General features: G+C 39.5%; 1 protein-coding gene across 1 annotated transcript in view; it reads left to right on the top strand.

The window, feature by feature from the left end:
- The window catches only part of CNTNAP2 (contactin associated protein 2), a 1,215,771-nt gene that overhangs the window by 306,261 nt on the left and 887,704 nt on the right, over positions 1–21,806 (top strand). The window lies entirely within an intron of this gene.

Consider the following 21,806-nt stretch of genomic DNA (forward strand, 5'->3'; position numbering starts at 1 on the left):
TTTGGTCAGTTTGGATCAACTATTTTGGCTGTGCCCCCTCCCAGTTTCTTGTGCCCCTGGCAGAGCATGGGAAGCTGAAAAGTCCTTGACTAGCATAAGCAGTACTTAGCAACAACTAAACCATCAGTGTGTTATCAATATTATTCTCATCCTAAATCCTAAACACAGCTCTATGCCTGCTACTAGGAAGAAAATTAACTCTATCCCAGCCAAAACCAGGACAGATGTTAAGTCAAAATTACAGTTTCAAGTCTCTTTGGGATCCTATTGACAGTGATGAGAAACATTAGGAACCAAGGTGTTAGGAGGAATGGCCATCATAAGCAGATGAAGGCAACAATCTGAAAAGTTCATCAGGAGAATACTGCTGAATTCTGGGGTTTTTTTTTTGGTTGAACCCTTGCTTTTTCCAGTGATGATTTTCTAGGTTGCTAGTGCACATACATACTAAGAAGGTTCAGCTTTTAACAGAACTTTTAAAAAAACCAGCCATTTCTAATAAGAAAAACTTAATTGTCCAGTTGTTTGTGACTTCTTTGGTGTATTTGTTCATTTTTTCTTCTTACTAAAATGTTTCTTCTAGTTCTTTCAAAATTCTATCTTATGTCTTGATGTTTTCTAGTCATAAAAATCACTAACTTAATCCCAGTGTTGTTTAGAAAATCACTGAACATTCTGTAGATTAGCAATGGAACAGAAATAAGATGTCTTCAACTGAAATGCCAAACCAGTGTTGTAATGAGTCACAGTTGAGCTATGCAATTTTTTCTTTCTATGAGTGTAATGGGCCATCATCCCTGCCTTTTTGTGCTGTCTTGTTTGTATAACATCCACCTCAATGAGTAAATCAATATATATGCATTTTATTTTTAAAGTATGTAGTAAGGCATGCAGTTAATTAAAGTTATATGAAGTTTTAATGTCATCTACATTCTTTTATCAGAATTGATATCTTTGCCCTCTTTATCCTTCCTGCTGGGGTCTTTTTCAGTATAACACAAAAACATGGCTTGTTGCTTTTTCTCATGCTGATCATGAATTCAATAGGCATCAGCTCCTGCCAGTAAAGGCTGCATATTTATGCTATTGATTTGTGAGGGAAGGAAGCTGAGGGCCTTTGGTATTGTGCTATAAAATTAATAAATAATGATTCATTAGGACAGCATCCTGCAGCTCACGGGTGAGCAGTAATTTGGTACGAGGGTTGTATTGCTATTCAAAATGTGCCTGGGATACCACAACAGGGGGGCACTGCTGTTGCAGTACGTATGAGCACAGTCCTAAGCTTTGTCCTCTGGGATTTGCCCTCTTCCAAGCTGGGGAGGTGGAGCAGGAGGAAGCAGGCAGCGTGTCTTCTCTGCCTTCTCTCTGGGGACACTTCTCCCTCCAGCAAAATGGTGAGGAGAGCTGTGCATAGGCGTGCTGTGAATCCTTAGGTGCCAGGAGAAGACTGAGGTCCCATTATCTTTGTTGGCTAAGATAAGGAGATCAGCTTTGCTGTGTGGTTTTTGTCACAGGTAAAATTCACTGGAGGCCACCAATCTGATTCTGCTATGGAGTATGAAGTTAGGAAGAAAAAGGACACAACAGTGTCCATCCCCCAGCAGAACCACTGGTCCTTCTTCCAAATTATCTTATACTGCTATAATTGCTATTTGTATTCTGAAGCAGTTTACTACTTTTGGGACTGTTTGGCTCTATTAACTGTTTGGCACTGATTGTGCCCATCCGTAATATAGCCCTGATTCCGTCCTTCCTTAGGCAGAATTTAGTCGACATAGAGTGTAAAAATCTGAGCTTCAAGGACACAACTGGGAAGTACTCAGCAGGCGTTATAAAATACATTGAGGTTGGAGGAACATTTACAGTATGCTTTAAATTTGGCTGTATTAGAAATATATATTTTAACTCATTTTTGAACCATCACAGCATTTGTCAACATTGCCACCCAATGTGATCTTGCAGAGTGTCGTGTGGTAGTTTCATTCATTTCAGCAATTACTAGCTCCTTCAAATTCACAAACAGTAAATAGATTGGCACACATGAGTGGCGGCAAAGTTGCATAAAATAAACATGAAAGGACTGATATGTCCAAGGTGGTTTGTATTAGCAGAGATTTGCTATTTCACATGACTGACAGATCTTCAAGATCACAATGTGTAAGCCACATTGGCAGGACAGCAGGGAGGCCTGTATGTAGAGGACAGTATGAGCTATGGGCCTAAAAGCCTTAGGGACTCCAATGCTTTTAATTCAAGCAAGAAAAATTTAGATGCATAGTATCTGGTGTCAGCCTTTACATGTGATATGCCTGAGGGCGCTGTCCTTGTGGTGGACCAGAATTAAAGCTGAAAGATGAATGGACAGAAGGAAACTGTAGCAGCATACAGTAGGTATGCATACATCAAAATTAATAATAACACTGTCACTTGTTATGATTGGCAGGTTCCTTGTTTAAAGGACCAACTGATACCTCTAATACCTGACCTGTTTGAGTGAAATATAATTTCTCTCAGTAATATTTTCTCTAGTCCCCTTCTAGACTATAAACTGCATAGCCTACATACTTCTGAATGAATCTCTGCAATTCATCCTTGGTAATTAATCCTTGCTAGTGGCTTTGGAGGATAAACGGGAGAATGAATAACAGCATTACTAGTACAGTATGTCACTACAGAATAAACAGAGCAGAAGGAGGGAGACAGATTGTCTTTGCGGTACAACAATGGCCAAATATTTACTTTTCCTGCAGCAAAGTGTAACGCAGAGGAGTCATCATCTCATCACAAGGGCTGAGGTTAGAAGCTTGATCTTTTAAGTGTAATTGAGAGACTACCACTGATGTAAAAAGGTGAAGGTGATCACCTTCACCTTTTCTGTTTTATTCATAAAAAAAATTGTTTCTGTTTTATTCATAAAAAATTTCCATCAGAACCTGCAGGTTGACAAGAATCTGATTCTTGTGGCAAGCTGGCAGTCTGGAGAGTAGATAGGAACTTCACTGAAGCTCTGGATGCTTCTGTCAATGAGAAAAATTAGTTTTGCATGGTAGTAGATTCAACTATGCTGATGAAGCATTGATGAAAAGAAACATTGAGAAAATGGCCCATAGAATTTCGGGTATTGGTACAGGTAAATGAAATTTGATATGAAAAGGACTACAAACAAAAATATAAATCATGAAAGAAGGCACCAAATTAACTGTATATAAATGTTTTTCACGCCTCCTCTCTTTTGAACTGTTATCTTCTAACTGCACAGTATCCTTCATTACAATTTTACTCTTTCTCTTTTTTGGAACTTTTTGCTAATTCATGCCTTTCCCCAAATGCGGGGTTTTTTGCCTTTTTTGTTCACTGCGTTTTCAGCTGGGACTTTTGTAAACAGTTCTGTAAACTGTCTGGAGTCACCCAGAGGATGATACGTGTAGAATCCATTCAATGTGGAGAAAAAGATTTTGTAGTTTCTACTTTCAATTCATAATGTCCACGAGACTAGTGCTGACAACTTCTAAAACCTTAACTGCAAGTTACACAAGAAATCTGAGACAACCTTTGAGGCTTGTAAGAGATACCAGCTTTTCTCAGTGTGAACAGAGGAAGTAAGAGTGCTGTCAGTCTGTGGTGGGTTCTCCTGGAGAAATCTCACAAGTCAGAGAGAAATTTTGCCCAGATCTGGCCAAATATGTTGCTTTCATGACTTATATTCACAATCTGGTAGAAAACATCTTGACTTCTTGTTGTTGTTTCTTTGAGAATAAAAACATTTCTGCCTTTGCTCTGAGTGTGTTTATCTTTGAAGAGCTCCACCAGAAAAAGAGTTCATCTCCCCCGTCACTCAGTCTGCAATGTTCGCCTTTACCCATGTAAGGGCCTTGGAAATCCGGTAGCGATGATAAGGGACAGAGTGTACTGATGCACAAACACTCAGCTACTCTCAGCAGGAAATGTCTTGTCAATACCGGGAATAGGTAATGTGCTAAAGATTTACTGTCAGGTAGCTGTCTTGACCACAGCAGGGTGGAAGCTTGCAGCAGGCGGATGGCCTTACACACTTAGGTGACCCATGTTTACTTTGATGAATGTGTGTAGTATCCTTCGTCTGTATTATTACACTGAATTGAGGGGATGCTGTAGTACCTGATAAACCCGGAAGAAATGTTTTTCACCATTAACAGAGAAAATAACAGTCAAATGATTGGACACAGGAGACATCAGCACTGTTATTTTCAGTTTTTTTTCTCAAGTTTCTAGCAGAGTACCCTGCATTGAACTGAAAAGCTTCTGGTTATGCTGTTTGCAGTAGAAAAAAATTGATTGAACAGAGCGGTTGTCCCATGGTTATTATGCCCTTATATTTATTTTTATTAGTTCAAATTTATGTCATTCATTTTGGGTTTGTTTTTTTTCTTTGAAGAGAATTGACATTGGTTTTCTTGCGTGATGCTTTTGGACAACTTTTAAAAGCACTGTGAGAAAATATGCTTGTCTTTTACAGCCACCCTTTCGGTTATTAAGAATAGTATCAGTTTGTCTGGTATTTGAAATTTGCCTATTTTGAAGTGCACTAACAGGGGCTGCAAGTTGGTAATAGGCTGTGAGAATTCAATGCTCCAAGTTCTCACAGTTTTGTGTGTTTGTGTGTGTAAACACTAATTCCTTTCACAGACAGAACTTTTATGCTTATCTTATTTTTTAAAATACTGAGTAACTCCAGAAACATGGAAGACTTCTCTGCCACAGCTAAGTAAATCCCTTTGTAAATCTGTGCTGATTACATCCAACCACCTCCTTGTCCTTCCTGTGTTTGGAAATGCTTTCTAGAAGCTCCATCACCTTCCTCGGGATTGAGGGGAGGCTGACCCACCTGTAGCTGCCTGGATCCTCCTTCTTCCTGGAGTCCTTTCTTTACTGGACTTTAGTAAAGCCTTTGACACGGTCTCCCACAGCATTCTGCTACAGAACCTGGCAGCTCATGGCTTAGGCAGGTGTACTCTTTGCTGGGTAAAAAACTGGTTGGGTGGCCAAGCCCAGAGAGTAGTTGTGAATGGAGTTAAGTCCAGTTGGCAGCTGGTCATGAGCGGTGTTCCCCAGGGCTCAGTTTTGGGGCCAGTCTTGTTTAATATCTTTATCAGTTATCTGGATGAAGGGATTGAGTGCACCCTCAGTAAGTTTGCAGATGACACCAAGTTGGGTGGGAGTGTCGATCTGCTGGAGGGTAGAAAGGCCCTGCAGAGGGACCCGGACAGGCTGGACTGATGGGCTGAGGCCAACTGTATGAGGTTCAACAAGGCCAAGTGCGGGGTCCTGCACTTGGGTCACAACAACCCCATGCAACGCTACAGGCTTGGGAAAGAGTGGCTGGAAAGCTGCCTGGCTGAAAAGGACCAGGGGGTGCTGGTTGACAGGCGGCTGAACATGAGCCAGCAGTGTGCCCAGGTGGCCAAGAAGGCCAACAGCATCCTGGCTTGTATCAGCAATAGTGTGGCCAGCAGGAGCAGGGAGGTGATTGTGCCCCTGTACTCGGCACTGGTGAGGCCGCACCTGGACTACTGTGTCCAGTTTTGGGCCCCTCAATACAAGAAAGACATTGAGGTGCTGGAGCGTGTTCAGAGCAGGGCAGTGAAGCTGGTGAAGGGTCTGGAGCACAGGCCTTATGAGGAGCAGCTGAGGGAACTGGGGTTGTTTAGTGTGGAGAAGAGGAGGCTGAGGGGAGACCTTAATCGCTCTCTACAACTCCCTGAAAGGAGGTTGTAGTGAGGTGGGTGTTGGTCTCTTCTCCCAGGTAGTTAGCGATAGGACAAGGGGAAATGGCCTTGAGTTGCATCAGAGGAGGTTTAGGTTGGATATTAGGAAAAATTTCTTCACAGAAAGAGTAGTCAAGCATTGGAGCAGGCTGCCCAGAGAGGTGGTGGAGTCACCATCCCTGGAAGTGTTCAAAAAACAGGTAGACGTGGCACTTTGGGACATGGTTTAGTGGGCATGGTGGTGTTGGGTTGATGGTTGGACTGATGATGTTAGAGGTCCTTTGCAACCTTAATGATTCCTGGTTTTACTTTCATTAAAAAATAGTCCTGCCACCAAGCCAGGAAACATGAAATTAATTATTACTCTACCCTTAATTGGTTTAGTAGTGGACGTGGTAGTGTAAGGTTAATGGTTGGACAGGATGATCTTAAAAGTCTTTTCCAACTTCAATGATTCTATGATTCTATGATTCCACTTAACCTGCTCATGCAAGCCAGGCCAATGAAATTGAATTGTCAGGGGCTTTGAATTTTGTCCCTAAATGATAATTCTTAGAATTTGACATGTAAACTTTTCCATTAATTGAAAATATGCCTTTATGCCAGTTACTGTTTTGTCATTCAGAATATTGGGGGCTAATTGTTCACTTTACTCAGAAAAGTGTCTAAAGAAAAGTTAATAAATTTGTATTTTCATTTCCTTCTCCTTTGCATTACACTGTTTTTAGGCAATGGAACAACCACTCTACGAGGCATCTTCTGGGCAGTTACTTCAGTGTCCTGAGCTGTAAGGTGCCTCCAAGCTGCCCCAAGCAGCAGCAAGTTTTTCTGAAAGCCCTAAAGCAATGTGGTGCGCCAAGAGACAGTTTTAATAATTCCTTCTAATTGATATATGGTTATGTGAGTTCCTATGTCCTTTTAGATAACTATGCCTCCTCTGCATTCGTGACCTAGATCTGTCACTATTTTAACAATGAATTCCATTTCAGTGGTTGCTCCTGGGCAAAAGGTAAAGAAAATATTGTAACCCAAATTAAGTGATTTTCACATTTTAACCGTATGTGCATTTCACAAACCACTTTTCTAAACCCAGTCTTCTCTTACATCGGAAGAGTTCTCCAAATTTTGGACAAAGGTCTTTTGGACTAAGTGTAAAATCCAGAGAAAAATCAGTGTGGTCATTTAAAAATGTTTATTCTGATTTTACAAATTAATTACTAAGATTGCTCATGTTATAAACATGAAAAGCATGAATAGTCTTGGTGTTTCGGGGTCAAAATCTAGTTATGCTTCAGTGTATGTGTGTTTCAGTTCCTTCTCTATCTTATGTACTTTAAAGCAAGATAATGTGTTTCCCAGGTGTTGACCTGTCCTTGATTAACTGGATTCCAGTAAGGGTTACAAAAGAGGTCTTAACATCCATCTGCTTACACAGATGGAAGAGCATGGCTTCAGAATTGTGGAAACAATCTTCGAGTACTGTTTTATCTCAGAACATTTAAGTAATTTGTTAAAGATTTTAAAAAATATCTTTCTGATTTTATAAATGAATGAACAAGTGAGAGAGGCATGCTTTGCAGTAAATAGCAAGGGTACTGTATGCCTTTTCTGGCAGCATGGGGCAAAACACAGACCATTATTCTTGACCATCATGCATGTCCATCATTAATTACGAATACAACTCATGGTGTTATCTGCACAGCATGCTACATGCCAGCTACATTCTAGATATGGTATGTGTAATTTTGATAGCAAATGTGCTGGGAATAGAGCATCATGTCACTCTTCACTAAAACGTGACAAGTTCTGGAGTTTGACTAGAGTTGTTTTTTCTGGGGGAAAAAAGAAAGTGATTCTCTTGTCCTCTTTTCCATATAAACTTTTGGAAAAAAAATGTATTTTATAGGCACTATAAATGTAACTATCTCTGAAATACAAAAAGCTAATAGTACTGGGTCAATCCTGTGGTGTGTGGAAAACTTTTGCAGTGCCAGCTGGTCTTTTTTATTCAATTCATATCGTTAAACTAGTTGAAATGTTGGCTGCATTTAGCTGCAAGACAAGAGAAATCCTCTTTCCTTCAGCCTTCCCACAAAGGCACAAATACTCAATAGCAGCAATAAATAATTAAATTAAATACACTGCAACACTGTGTAATCGCATTAAAAATGATGAAAACTGATGCTGGCCTTTTGCAGGGATTCAGAGTGGAAGAAAAGGAGAAGTTAATTTAGAGCAGACAAGACAGGAGACATACTTCTTCCTATTTTTTAACTGGTTGTTGTAAGATAATACGTACCTGTATTCCAAAAGGAACAGGAGATGAAGCAGGTATATTTTGTTCCTTTCTTAGTAGGAGATACAGAAAAATGAAATTAATGGATTATTCTTAAAGTTTGTTTGCAAAGGACTTGGCAAAACAGTAAATGAAACTTAAATTTCTTGTTTTCTTTCTGAACATTGCTATGGTTGCAATAGCAGCCAGAGCTGAGGAGGGCTTAATCTCTGAGAAACCAGATAATGCTCTTAGCTAAAGAGCAACCCTGAAGGTGTGGAGAAATAAATGCGAAGCAGGTTTTTCCCTTTCTATTTTATGGCCACACACACAAATTCTTAGTTTCTAGATTTCCATGTTCCTCCTATTTCATATAGTCCGCAACAAGATTTATGCATTTTTTGTCTTCTAGACAATTTCAAACTAACAGTGTGCAAGGGAGGAAGAGGTGTAGCTCCTGCAAAGGCAGAGGAGGTCTCAGTGCCAATGTGCTCTGGTGGCTTTCATCACTGCTTCTGCTAGCACAGTGATTGCCAACAGGCACACCCGGAGAGGATGTAGCCCTCACTTAAGCAGGATAATAAAAACAGAGGGGAAGTTTAGGAGAGGAAGGATTGTCATCTTGAGTTTCTCTCTGTGGAAAAAAACGAAATCTGATAGTGGTCTCCTATGCTGCAGCCCGATGAATGTGTGTTGCTCTGACTCCTAAGGAGGAACTCAGGATCCTCTCACTCTGGAAAGGGAAATTAAAGTGTGATATTCTTGGTCAGTGTTTTTGAGGGAACTTTGAAGGTAGGAAGGGCATTTGCTCTGGTGGTATGAATTGGACTAACGTCTCATGTGAGTCTTTAAATGTTTCAACCTCAAATCCTATGCCTATAGAAGTATATTAAGCACAAGAAATCCTTCTGTTACATGTTGTTCCTGCCTCTCCAATGCTGGGAGAGGCTGCCTGGGTGGTGGGCTGAGGTTGTCAGGGTGTGGGGCAGGCAGCTTGCTCTGCTCTGTCCTCTGTGGATGAGAAGCAGGGATGTGTTGCTGCAGTCTGTTGGGTCTGCAGCTTGGCAAGCAACAGCCAATTGTAGCTGTGAAAAGGTTATTAGAAGAAAGGTAGGAGAAAAAAGGAAATGAGTGGTAGAAGAAAGCATGTTGGTTAGTGAGCAAGGATTTGGGGAGGGTGATTCCAAACTCATTCTCTACTAACCTCTAGTTAGTGATGCTTCACTCTAGTGAGTACCTCTCATCAAGGGGCTGAATTGCAAAAAATGATAAGTAAATAAATATGGGTTACTGCATGGGTTGATTTAATGGTCAGTAAGGTTTGCCAGGGAAGAGCTGAAAATGTGTGGTGCTTTTGTAGGGGGTGTGAAAGGCCATGGTGCCTTTATCTTCAAAGTGGGACCTATGAACTACAAAAGCGTATGACAAATTGTATGGCAAACTCGCATCTCCAGAATATCGCTTTGCTGAGGAAAACAAAGCCTTGTAGCCCAGTGGTTGCAGAGATAATAGTCCAAATGTCAAACTGAGGTAGACGCATTAACTACCTGGCTTTGTTAGTGGCTTGGTACGGTATATTTAGGAGTGTGAGTTTTTTGCTACTCTGCATGAGCTTTGCTAAACTGTGAATTTGAAGGCTTCTTGGCAGCATTAAATGTTAACGTTGCCTGTTCAGTGACTCTTGGATGAAGGATGGGAAAGAAAAGGGAGCAGGAGGTAGCACGGGGAGTGCTGAGAATTAGGGTGGGAAAGAAAAATGTAGGAATAAGAGATTCTTCTGCCTCTTCTTCACACGTGACATAGCTGGGAGTTGATGAAGAGAACGATTTATCTGTGTTTTGAATTTGGGAAGAAATACACCACATGTTCTTTATATTTTTTGGCCAGGAATGTTATTTAAACCTCTCAAATTGTTGATCCTTACTGAGAGGTGTGCTGTAGGTGTGTTGCTCATGTCTCAAATGGCTAGAAATCTTGTTTGTAAAACTAGAGACATGAGACTTGGTACCTTTATCAGCCTCAGGGTATTCAAGCACACAACTTCTACCTTTTGCCTCTGTGCACTGTTTGAAAAATGTTCCTCTAAGCAGTGAGGGAAAAGGAAAATAAACAGGGAGGGATGAGGACAGAAGACTTCCTATCTTGCGCTGAGTAGCCTGCCTACTAAGCTCCAAGTTGTTCTAGTCAGGTTCTCTTGGTTGCTTTCCTTCCAAAATGTAGAAGATGATAAAGAAGGAAATATCAGCAATATCACACAAAATACTAGCAGGCTATGATCCATTTCAGTAAATAAAGTTTTTTTGTATTTCCTCCAATCTCTCCTGATACACAATCATGTAAGTCAGAAAAGCACAAGGTTACATACTGGGAGAACTGCAATAGAAACCAAATATTTGTGATTACTCACATATACCTTATTCTAACAGTGGTGAAAAAGAAACAGCAACAAAACCAGTTACAGCCACTGTGCAATAGTTAGAAACCCTCCCTCCAGCTCTCGTATCTGGCAGAATGTGTCTAAAGAGAGAAGATCTAGGCCAAAAATTAATGCAGCTGGTGGTAGTCTGTATCAAATTCAAGATCTGCCTCATTGACTTCACTGAGTCTGTGCTCACTACTATAGTTGTTGAGCCTAAAAACAACTTTGGAAAAGTAACTTTTTCCACAGAGAGAAACTAAACAAAGTTAGAATGAGAGGAGAATAATCTAGAAAAGACTGAAACAACACTTGAAATAGGAAAAACAAACCAGTTTTTCACTAGAATTGTGAAATATTTCACTTGGTATTAGTATTTAATCCAGGTAATGCTTTTCTATTGATCCTTCCTTCTAATGTCCATCCTGATGTGGATCTATCTCCGTGTCTTTTAAGTTTGCTTGAATTCCTCTTCCATTTTTTTCCCTTCAAATAACAAAATAAACCCTTAAAGCAGAAATACCCCCAAACTTAGGCCTTAAGACAGAGTTCTCTATTATACTGAGGGATAAATTCAAGTAGCCTTCTGGGATAATTTCCAGGTTGGACAGGTTCTCACTCACATGGAGGGGCAGTAGAGGAGTTGTAACTATGGAGTTGTGACTTTGTCTGTTATTATCAACTATATCAAACTGGCTTGCAGTGGGAGGACCAGAGGGACTCAAGAGCTTGTTGCATCCTATTCTCATCAGGGGAGGTTCTTCCTGCTTCATAAGATTGGATGTGAAAGAAGTTGACTGGTGATGGTTATGAAAGCTATGACTGTGTTTTGTGCTTGAATTGGTGATTCAGCTTCAGGAGGAGATGAGAACTAATTCACTGGTTGTGAATAAGTGTAGTCTTGAGGCTGAGAAAGCCTTCCTAGCAATTCAAGGTGAGAAATTTAAAACCAGCTTTCTAATCCGAGCAGTGTGTTAATCGGAATAAGGTCAATTATATAATATAGGTTTGTGTCTTGATTTGGGGGTTTTGTTTTGTGGTGGTTTTGTTGTTTGGTTGGGGCTTTTGTGTGTGAGTGTGATAGCATGAATTTTGGTTGCATGTTGCTATATAGAATTTAGATTCCCTATAAATGGAAAGCAGAGGTACCACATAGAATACCATATAAATAGGAATTACTTTTATTTACAACTTTGGCATAATGGGGCTTCTAGAACAAAACTTCAAATCACTGTAATGTAAATATATCCCTTTTGAGTTTGTAATAGCTTCACAGCTGGAAAAAGACATCAGAAGAGGAAGGCACTCTGTGCTATGCTTTCCCTTGGAGTCAAACAGATGGAAAATTCAACTGACTGAATATATAAGTTTGGAAGATAGTGAATGAGACTTGATAGCTTCAACACACAGATCTATAGAATAAAAAGCATGTACTGGGACTCCTTCCTATATGAGGGACGAAAGGTAATACTCCGATTTGCCCTGGCACTTTTTAAATACAAGGAAGAGGAAATCTTAAAACTGCAAGATTCAATGTCCATCTTCAAATACCTTCGATATTTCACACGCACTATACTTGATGGTAGGAAACTGACTGGTATTGCTTTTGGAGACCTGAATCCTTTTCCATTACGTCAGATCAGGAACCGAAGGACCTATCACCTGGAGAAAGTGCGTCTTGAACTAACTGAACAAGAAGCCATTCATGAGGATTTCCTGCATGAATGAGAGATGTGTAGAGAACTGCTGTATTTTGAAATGGTCTTGTGGCTTTGGCAGTGTAGAAGAATGACAACTTAGCCAGAAAAATGCTGAAAAATCTTTCTCTTAAAATAACATTGTTAGGGAATTTTCAAAACATTAGATTTTGCTTTTTAAGTAAGGGTCATTTTTCATGAGGAAAAGGATAATTCATTTATCTGTTATAACATTTGTTGTGAACTTTAAACATAAAATTATTTCACTGAAGAAGCATCTCTCCTTACTTGACTCAGAGGGATAGTAGAAGTAAAACCAGTTGTGGGGTTTTTGGGGTTTGTTTTTTTTTTTTAAACAGAATCTGCTGAATTCAGTGTGGCTTGAGTTACTTTAGGATTTGTCACTTTTTTCTGCCTATAAGAAAAAAATCCCTGCAGCTTTGTGAGCCCTTTCTTTTTAATGAATGTTCATCTCCTTCCTATGAGGTTAGAATGAGATAAGTACAAGTTAAATTGACTTTCCTAATAGAATGTAATCTTGAAAAAGTGTTATATAGTGGTCAAGGAGCAGCTGGGGGAACAACCAAACAAAAAAAAAGTTGTCATTGTTAAACATAACATGGTCAAAGAATTTAGGTTTGTTTATGGGGGGCTTTTTGCCTTTTTAAAAAAAAAAAACAAAAACAAAACCAAAACAAAACACAAAACCACCAAAACCACAATATTGCTATTTTAACACCTAGATCCTGATGTTCTGGAGTATGAGGAGAAACATTTAGATAAATGAAAATCCTATTTCAAGTGTTTATAGATGAAGTTCCTCCTCAAGCATTTCATTTCTTTAGGCATAGATCATAAAATTGATCTCCATTAAATTTGAACCAGAAATAATATAGTCAATAGTTAGTCAGTATTTATTCATGTAAGGTGAATGGATGTCTTTTGGTGACAAGACAAGAAAAGATTAAAAAGGTGAATTACATAATTCTTCTGTTACTTTTTTTTTTTTAACCAAGTGTCCCATTTAAATACCTTTTGATATTTTGTAGTCCTCTTTAGAAGGTCTTCTAGATGAGATGCTTTGGAGAGATTCATTCTGGTTTAAATTGTGTTTGGTGGCTTTGCAAATTTATGAAGAAAAACTTCCTCGAGGAAGTGAGATCAGTGTCTTGTGAACTTTTAACTGAAATGCATGGATGCAGTGCTAAGCTGGAGCCTAGCTCTCTTGTAGGACTGGTAGCAGGGGAAGTTAACTGGCAGAAACTTGTTCGTTTGATAAAAGCTCTTAGAAGTGGTACTGGTAGTAATATACCTTGCTGTTATAGATGCTACTCTCTGGAATCTCAACACGGGTTTGTAAAAAGCAATTTTTCTGTCTTGTGCCAAATATAATACCTCCAGAGCAGAACTTGTGTAACTCTTGGACTGCCAGAAAATGAAAATGGCACTTCAGTAACTCTTCCTTTCAAATCTTCCAAAGTGCAGTCAGGTCTGGAAAGCTTTTAAGGAAAGCAAATTTCAATGTTTTGCTATAAAACAATTCCGTCAAACAGACTTTGAACAACCAATCTCAAAAGCACTCTCCTACTTGCCCTCTCACTTCCCCACTCTTCCTGTTTTTTTCTAACAGTCCACTGGAATGAAATGGACTAAAATTGGGTCAAGTGGGCTGCGTGAGTTGTTCCAGTGACTTTTCATCTTTTTTCACATTGGGCCTTAATACAATTTCACCTTTCTTTTCTTTCTTTGTCCTTCCCCTTGTTATCTTTATCCTTTTTAGTGGAAATCTGTTCCCTAACTCCTTCCCTTCTTCCCCACAATCCCTTTGCAGTAGAAAAAAAAAAATGGGGAGTCCCATGTAGGTGTTGTCCCTGCTTGCTCCCTGCTTTTATAGTGATTCATATAAGTAACCTCTGCTGTTGAGGTATATTCTGAAGCTGGCTTTTGTTTTTATCGTGTATAATTTTACATTTTTGAGTGCTGTTTTTATTCTTTTAGTTTAGTGTGTCTAAAGAAACTTCACTGATTGTAGTTAATGTATAATCAAATTGTACATGCACATACAAACACATGAACACACACATATTAAACACCTTTTCACTCTCCCTTCCCTGCTGGAGGCAGTTCAAGGCACTTTAGAAATGCCTTTCATAATAACAAATATGTGGTTAGAAAGAATTGTTGATTTTAATTTACTTCCACACCCCAAAGTAGGTTAGGGAATAGGTTTTTATAACACAAATCTCTTAGATATTTTACATTTTTTCATATAATGGTGCTTTATTCAGAAAATTATTGCATAGTAACTTCATTTGTGAGTCAGATTAATATCATTAATATTAATTTATATGCCTTATTAAACTGTAATAGATTAATTATATTTAAAGAAAACAAATGAGACTGTATCTGAATGCATGCTGTTGAGTCTAAAAACAGGCTAGATAAAATGTCACTTCCCTATTAAACTGATCTGCTTTTCAATTTTTGCTAAAGGGCAAAACAAGGGCAAATGCCCATTTGCTTTCTTGTGTCAGATCAGCTTTTGCTGCTTTGTATTCATCATAGAGCTCAAGCGTAAATAAAGGCATGGGCAAGGGAGCTGGATTCTCTCTTCTGGTTCACGTATTAAGTCCCAGCTCCAGGTTTGAACTCTTCCCAAGGTTTTTTGAGTTTAGTGGACAAATCTTTGACTGGTGATAATGGCTAGTGGTCCTCAGCTGGTGCCCATTTTTTTGCTGGATTACAGTGTCAGCAATTCATATTAGCTTGTTCTGAAGTCTCTCAGATAATATTTCCCCTCAAAGAATTGGTAATTCAAGTTTCAGTTGAGAAGCTACATTGGGAGAAGGATTGAAATGTTTAAGTGGTTGTTCCAGCTTTTTTGACAGTAGAGTCAAAGAAAAAGCATTCTCAAAAGATTTATAGTATTTTCTAGTTTTCTTTCACTAAGAAAAAGGAAAGATTGTCTTCCTAACAATGCAACACTTCCATTTTCAGTCCTGGCAAAAAATACTGAAATGGAGAAAGAAAAAGGTGGGGGGGGGGGGGGGGGGTGCGGGGGGTGGAGGAGGATGGGCATTTACTTTACTTTTTGGAGAAGGAAGGTCCATTTGCAGACTTACACAGTATTTTGTGTATCTTTTCCAATCTCCAAGCAAAAGGAGAAACAACCAAGATTATTTTAGCAGAAGTTTATTACTGTTTATTACTGGACAAGACGTCATCCAAAGGGACCTGGACAAGCTGGAGAGGTGGGCCCATGTGAACCTCATGAGGTTCAACAAGGCCATGTACAAGATCCTGCACCTGGGCTGGGGCAACCCCCAATATCAGTACAAGCTGGGGGGTGAAGGGATTGAGAGCAGCCCTGCAGAGAAGGACTTGGGGGTACTGGTGGATGAAAAGCTGGACATGAGCCGGCAATGTGCGCTTGCAGCCCAGAAAGCCAAGCGAATCCTGGGCTGCATCAAAAGCAGCGTGGCCAGCAGGTCGAGGGAGGTGATTCTGCCCCTCTACTCTGCTCTGGTGAGACCTCATCTGGAGTACTGCATCCAGCTCTGGGGCCCTCAGTACAAGAAGGACATGGACCTGCTGGAGCAGGTCCAGAGGAGGGCCACAGAGACCCCTCACCACGGCTGGCGTCGGCACCTCCCTGTCCCGGCAGTGCCCGCAGCCCTGCCATGGCACCGGGATGCAGCTGAGGATGGGGACTGGAGGTGATGGAGAGGCGTCTGCGGTGACTGTCCTGCCTGGAACAGGTCAGGTTTTGGCACAAAATGAGTTTGGTGGTCTCCTTCTTTGGTAGACTGTCAAAACAAGATCATCGGGGTTTTCTCGGAGCTGGGATAAGGTGGGGTTGGGGTGTGCCAAGCAGTAATTTGCCCAGAATGGGGGTGTGCTGGAGGAGGCTTTTTGGCACGTTGGCCCTACGTGAGCACCACGAACACACGGTCTGAAAGAAGCTAGAAAATAAAAACACACAACAGTCTCCTATGCAGAGAAATTGGTTTAGTGGTGGACTTGGTAGTGTTGGGTTGATGGTTGGACTGGATGATCTTAAAGGTCTTTTCCAACCTAAACGATTCTATGATTCGATGAAAAAAAAAACCCACAAAAATGATCCGAGGGCTGGAACACCTCTGCTATGAGGACAGGCTGAGAGAGTTGGGGTTGTTCAGCCTGGAGAAGAGAAGGCTGCAGGGAGACCTTATTGCGGCCTTCCAGTACTTAAAGGGGTCCTACAGGAAAGATGGGGACAATCTTTTTAGCAAGGCCTGTTGTGACAGGACAAAAAATAATGGATTGGATTTAAACTAAAGAAGAATAGATTTAGACTGTATATAAGGAAGAATTTTTTTACAATGAGGGTGGTCATGCACTGGAACAGGTTTCCCAGAGAGGTGGTAGAGGCCCCATCCCTGGCAACATTCAAGGTCAGGTTGGATGGGGCTCTGACCAACCTGATCTAGTTAAAGCTGTCCCTGCTCACTGCAGGGGGGTTGGGCTAGATGACCTCTAAAGGTCCCTTCCAACCCAAAGCATTCCATGATTCTATGACTGTTTTCAAGTAGAGGCAAGAATGGCTCAAGTTGGTGTTTCTTTCGACAGAGCAAGTTCTTAAATGGTCTTTCTCACTGTGCATGTGTCCACTACAGTAAACCAAAATCTTAAATTGAATTAGAGACTAAATCTTCTTTTCTGGTCTGCAAGAATAGCTCTTTTCCTAGGTTTGTTTATGACAGCTCTGTCCATGGCTTGATTAGAGTATTGTGCTATGAGATGTATTTATAACAAATACTTGCTCATCTTGTCTTTGTATTCCTGGCAAGCTTTATATGACAAGAATATTAACTTTCACTTTATGGTATTATTTTGTAAGCATGACATGTATAATTTATGCACAATGGATTTCACCCCCTGAAAAAAACTTGCCCAGAACTTTAATCTCCCTAAATTCTCCCCCTGCAAGTTTAGTCTGTTGTTTGTAATAGTTACACTTTCTCAAAAAATAATATTTATTTATTTATTAAATGTGAACATCTTCATTGGGCTTCTCAGTTTCTTTAGACCATCTTAGGACATTTGCTTCCAGTGTTTTTCTTACCTGGATATGGTACTTCTCACTCATCTGATGATACATTAATTTTAACGTATTTTCCCTCCGGCATGAGTCAGTTTTGTACTTGTGTCACAGTATTCCTTTCCAAACAAAACCCTTGTAACCTTAATAAGCTCTCATGAGAAACCATACTCCAGGCTTTTTCAAATCTTCACAAATTTGTTATGTCCATTACGTTGCTTTTTTCCTTCCCACCCTTTAATTAAATCAAAGGAAATTATCACGTTTTGGTGGCGTGTTTTTCTTATAACTATTCATGTTGTCTGTTGTTCTGATTTAACTGTTTCTCTTTTTTGTGTTCTTGTTTGTGCTGATCATCTTTAACCTTCAGCTCTATACACAGTCTGCTTTGTGCTAATAAATAATAGATTTCTACTGCTAACATAAAACATATCCATGAATTTAGAAGTATTCTAAACAATTAAAGTCTAAATGCACAGCTATCAATTTGACTTTACAGAAGGACTAGCATAAGAAAACCTGCCTTTAAGAAAGGATATCAGGAGATATTTCCTGCCAGAGGAGGAATGAATTACAAGGATAATCTTGATAGTCAAGGCCAGGAATGTAAATGTGCATTGTATTTGCCAGTATTTTTTTAAAAGACAGCAAGGTCATTTCTGATTTACTTGGAATACTTTACTAACAGTTTGTGCGTATGTATGTGCAATATGCATGAGATCTCTCTGCCTGGTTGTAGAAAACAGGTTATAATATGCAGGATAGGAATTTGTTTTATGGAGTCAGATGGCTGCTTCACGAGATGATTGCCATTAGAAACCATAATTGTGGCCTTTTACTATTCTGCAATTTTTCATTGTATGTAGAAGCACAATATAATTTTCTTTTCTTCTTATGTGTTGAGGTTAATCAGATTTGACATTGCAGAACTACATTGTGCCTTCCACAGTCAGTTTTCCACCATTTTTGTACTTTTTATACAGCTGTCCATAGAAGTTTCAAACTAGTCTGGTTCATTAGTTCTTGATATGATCTTGCAACTCTGCGAAATGTTGATATTCCGTGTTAATTCAAACAAATAGCTAGCTCCGATGATCAGTGTGCTATTTTGAATCTCACACGGTACTAAATCTACACCTAAAGACTTGTAAGTCCTGATGCTTGGTTCCTCCAGCTGTCTAGATGGAGTGTGCTATTTCCCTTCTGGTCCATGAAACCAAATGTCTGTACCATGGGAACCAGGATATTGCTGAGGTCTGCAAACAATTCTCTCCCCACATGGATATACGACTGGAGTATGCTCTTGACAGCTTGGTGCTCCAAAGTGTTATTTTTGACCTTGTTTTGACATGAAATAGATGGCTGTCTTGGTTGTTGACTCTTACCTCTACCTTTGTGACATTTGAATTAAATGCTATGGGTAGTTGCAGCTATGGGAAGATGATGATGGAGCTGACAATTTTGGACTCTAGCCTCTTGAATGGAAGCTACCGGCTCATTTGAGACTTCAGATACAGTTGGATTCATGGAGGACTCAAATCTTTCAGCAACGATGACTACTGTTATCTACAATGTATCTAATCTTAAATGTTTTTTCAAGGCTGTCATAGTAGAGTTCTCTTATTACTGTACTAAAGTTTAGTTATTTCCAATGTGGTTCGTATCCAGAGTACATTTTTACTTTCTTTAGTGAGTATATCTCTTCATATTTAACATTGCCTTACTAAAAGGCATTGCAGCTAACACTTTTGTCTTTCCTATGTTCTGGAACATAGTGTGTCAAAGTCAGCATCTCATCCTTACCATGTTATTATTATTTGTGGTTTTTATTGGCCAAATATAACTTAGTTGAGTGATAAAAGTTATCTTAGCATAATCTCCATAGCTGGACTGCTGTTCTTCCCAGGTAACTGAAACCAGTGCTAAAAGCCACTGAGTCTTTGACAGTTGCTGAGGAGACATTCAAGTTGTTGCATCTGGCTTCAAATCTTTGTATCAATCTTTGCTTTGCAGCCACTCAGAGTCTTCCCTATTGCTCACTTGAAAACGTGTATACTATTCCTTACTGATATGAGCATCTTAAGAGCAGCATACCAGATACCTGGTAGCTTCATATATGTGGAACCTTAGGGATCCAACCAGTTACTTCTGCTTATTCTCATGCTAGAAGATCTGATTCTTGCCTATAAGCATTTTCTCTCATATTGGCCATTTGATGAGAGAGTACCCAGGTCCCTGTTTGTCAAGGATAGATCATAACCACATCTGTCCTGTGTTCCTAAATTTAGTAAAAAACACACAAAAAAGCCCCAACCTTACTGTTAATAGCTTAAATTTTCCTGATCTAGTGGAGTTACACACAGGGAGCTCCCCAGGTTCTGGAAGTAGTCAGAACTTCACTGCTGAGAAAGGACTTCATGTAGACTTGTGTTTGGCTGGTTTTATTTGATGATACCTATGGCCCTACAAGGCTCAGAAAGAGATCCTACTGTGTAAAGCACTTTACCAGCATAAGATGTTTTTTTGTTTGGATTTAGAATCTAAATATGTTGTAAAATGAGACTGATTTATATCATCTCAAGGCTTGACTCACTGTCACGAATGTAAAGCATTCCTATAAATAGTGCAAGAACTGGTAATGCAAGCTAGGAAGCTTTTCTGTGAGTGCAGTGTGTTTTGTAGAAAAACAGTGAGAACAGAAACTTTTCCTACAATAGGAAAAATAGAATTAGAGAGGAGCCTTTTGTTTTCATGTTTTGAAAAAATCTTTTTAACAATTGATTCTGTTTCTCTCTAATAAGTATCACAGATAGTATTGGAACTATTAACTAATAAACCACATATAAACTGTCATGATATCACACAGTAGTTATTTGTTTGTGCTCTGTAGATACCACTTCAGTTTATCAGGGCTATGAAAGCTAGAACACAAGACCCAGGAAATCAGCAAATGCACATCTAATTTAAACTAGACACCTTTCAATCCCTCTCAATTTTAAATAGGAAAAGACTACAGAGAGGATTAGAGGAGGGGAAAACATCTTTCACCCTCCGGTTGCAAAAAAAGGAAGAAGAACAACGCTTAACGACCTGAATTTCACAGGGACAAATGGTAATGAACTTACTAATCTATGAAACATTCCCACCTAGTGTTAACTTGTAATGCCTCTCAAAATGAGTGCAAGCTGACTATAAAGGACCTTAATTCCTGAGAAAAGGAAAGGCATAATGCCAAAATAAAGGGCATCAACTTTTTCTTCATTTCCAGTGACAAAGGCAGCACAGAGACAAGCTAGAGGCTGTAATCCAGAAGGGTAAACAAAGCCCTTTTTTGGTATTAATTAAAATGCTTCAGAATGCAAGGAGTCTTAGACACTTTAAAAGGAAACTTTAATTGGATTAACTACTGAACAAATTTCAAGTTTAGGTTACTTGTTTTTAAGAAAAAAAATAGGGAGACGGAAGGTTCATTTGCAATAGGAGAGTTACCAGGTAAAATTACACTGAAAAATGTAAACATACCTTGCCTGTGTTTATTATGTCTTCAGATAAAAGTAGTTTGTACGTGGTCTTGCATGACCAGTAAGTAATATACTTAGCTATGGTTAGCACTGAATTGTTTGGGGGTGTGAGGGGTTTTGGTCTTTGTCCAGGAATCTTTTTAAAGTGATAAAATCAGCAAACAAAAGCATTCCCTGTGATGGTTACCAAAATGACAGTACCCTAGTCTTTGTAGCAGGAAATTGAAAAATATTGATTTGGATCTGAGCTTCAGAAAGCCAATCTAGGCACATTTTTGATCTGAAATTCTCATTCATCCACCTGAATGGATGAGACTTCTTGCTCGATTACAACCAAAGATCTCTTTCTCAGAATAAAGAGATAAATATTTCTTCCGTTACAATGAATGGGTCCCTGTGTGAGGGTCTGCTATATCATGAGGAGTCAGAGTGTGGACACCTTATGCTGTGGAGAGTCTTACGGCAGCAGCAGAATATTAATGCAGGCTGCCATCGTACAGAGAACTGGAAGCCCACAAGTACTACCTCTAAACAAGAGTTTAGACACTGCCCTCAAAGATCTAAGAAAAAGTGTTTGCTTTATACTTGGAAATAGTATTCTCAGTGTAGCAGACAAAGGCATATCTTTCAGAAAAATACAGTGATGTCTTTACGTAAATAAAATAACATGATATGTGATCACATTCTAATGATCTACTTTTAAAATATTTCATTTTGCCTGGGTGACTAATTTTGCCCCCCTGTATTTGAAACAGTCAAACAACTGAATCAAGCCAGTCTTTGCAGAATCTACTGTTTTTCTACTACATGAGTTAAAACCTAGGAGAAACTTTGGTGCTTGCATAGTCTTAAGTGTGACTTGAACAGGAGCCAACAAAAGCAAAGAGCAATTTTTCAAATCTGCCTGAAGTATGAACTGCTGGGTAATGGAAAGCACAAACTCTGTGTGATTGGTATTGAATCAGTGCTGATGGGCAAAGTAGTACGCAGCCAAAACAGAACTTGAGTGGGTGATGTGGAGAGCCAGCCTCCTTTATGAAGGTGAAAGTTAAAAGGATGTGAGGGACTCT

Source organism: Pelecanus crispus, chromosome 2, assembly GCF_030463565.1.
Source record: "Pelecanus crispus isolate bPelCri1 chromosome 2, bPelCri1.pri, whole genome shotgun sequence".
Lineage (NCBI taxonomy): Eukaryota > Metazoa > Chordata > Aves > Pelecaniformes > Pelecanidae > Pelecanus > Pelecanus crispus.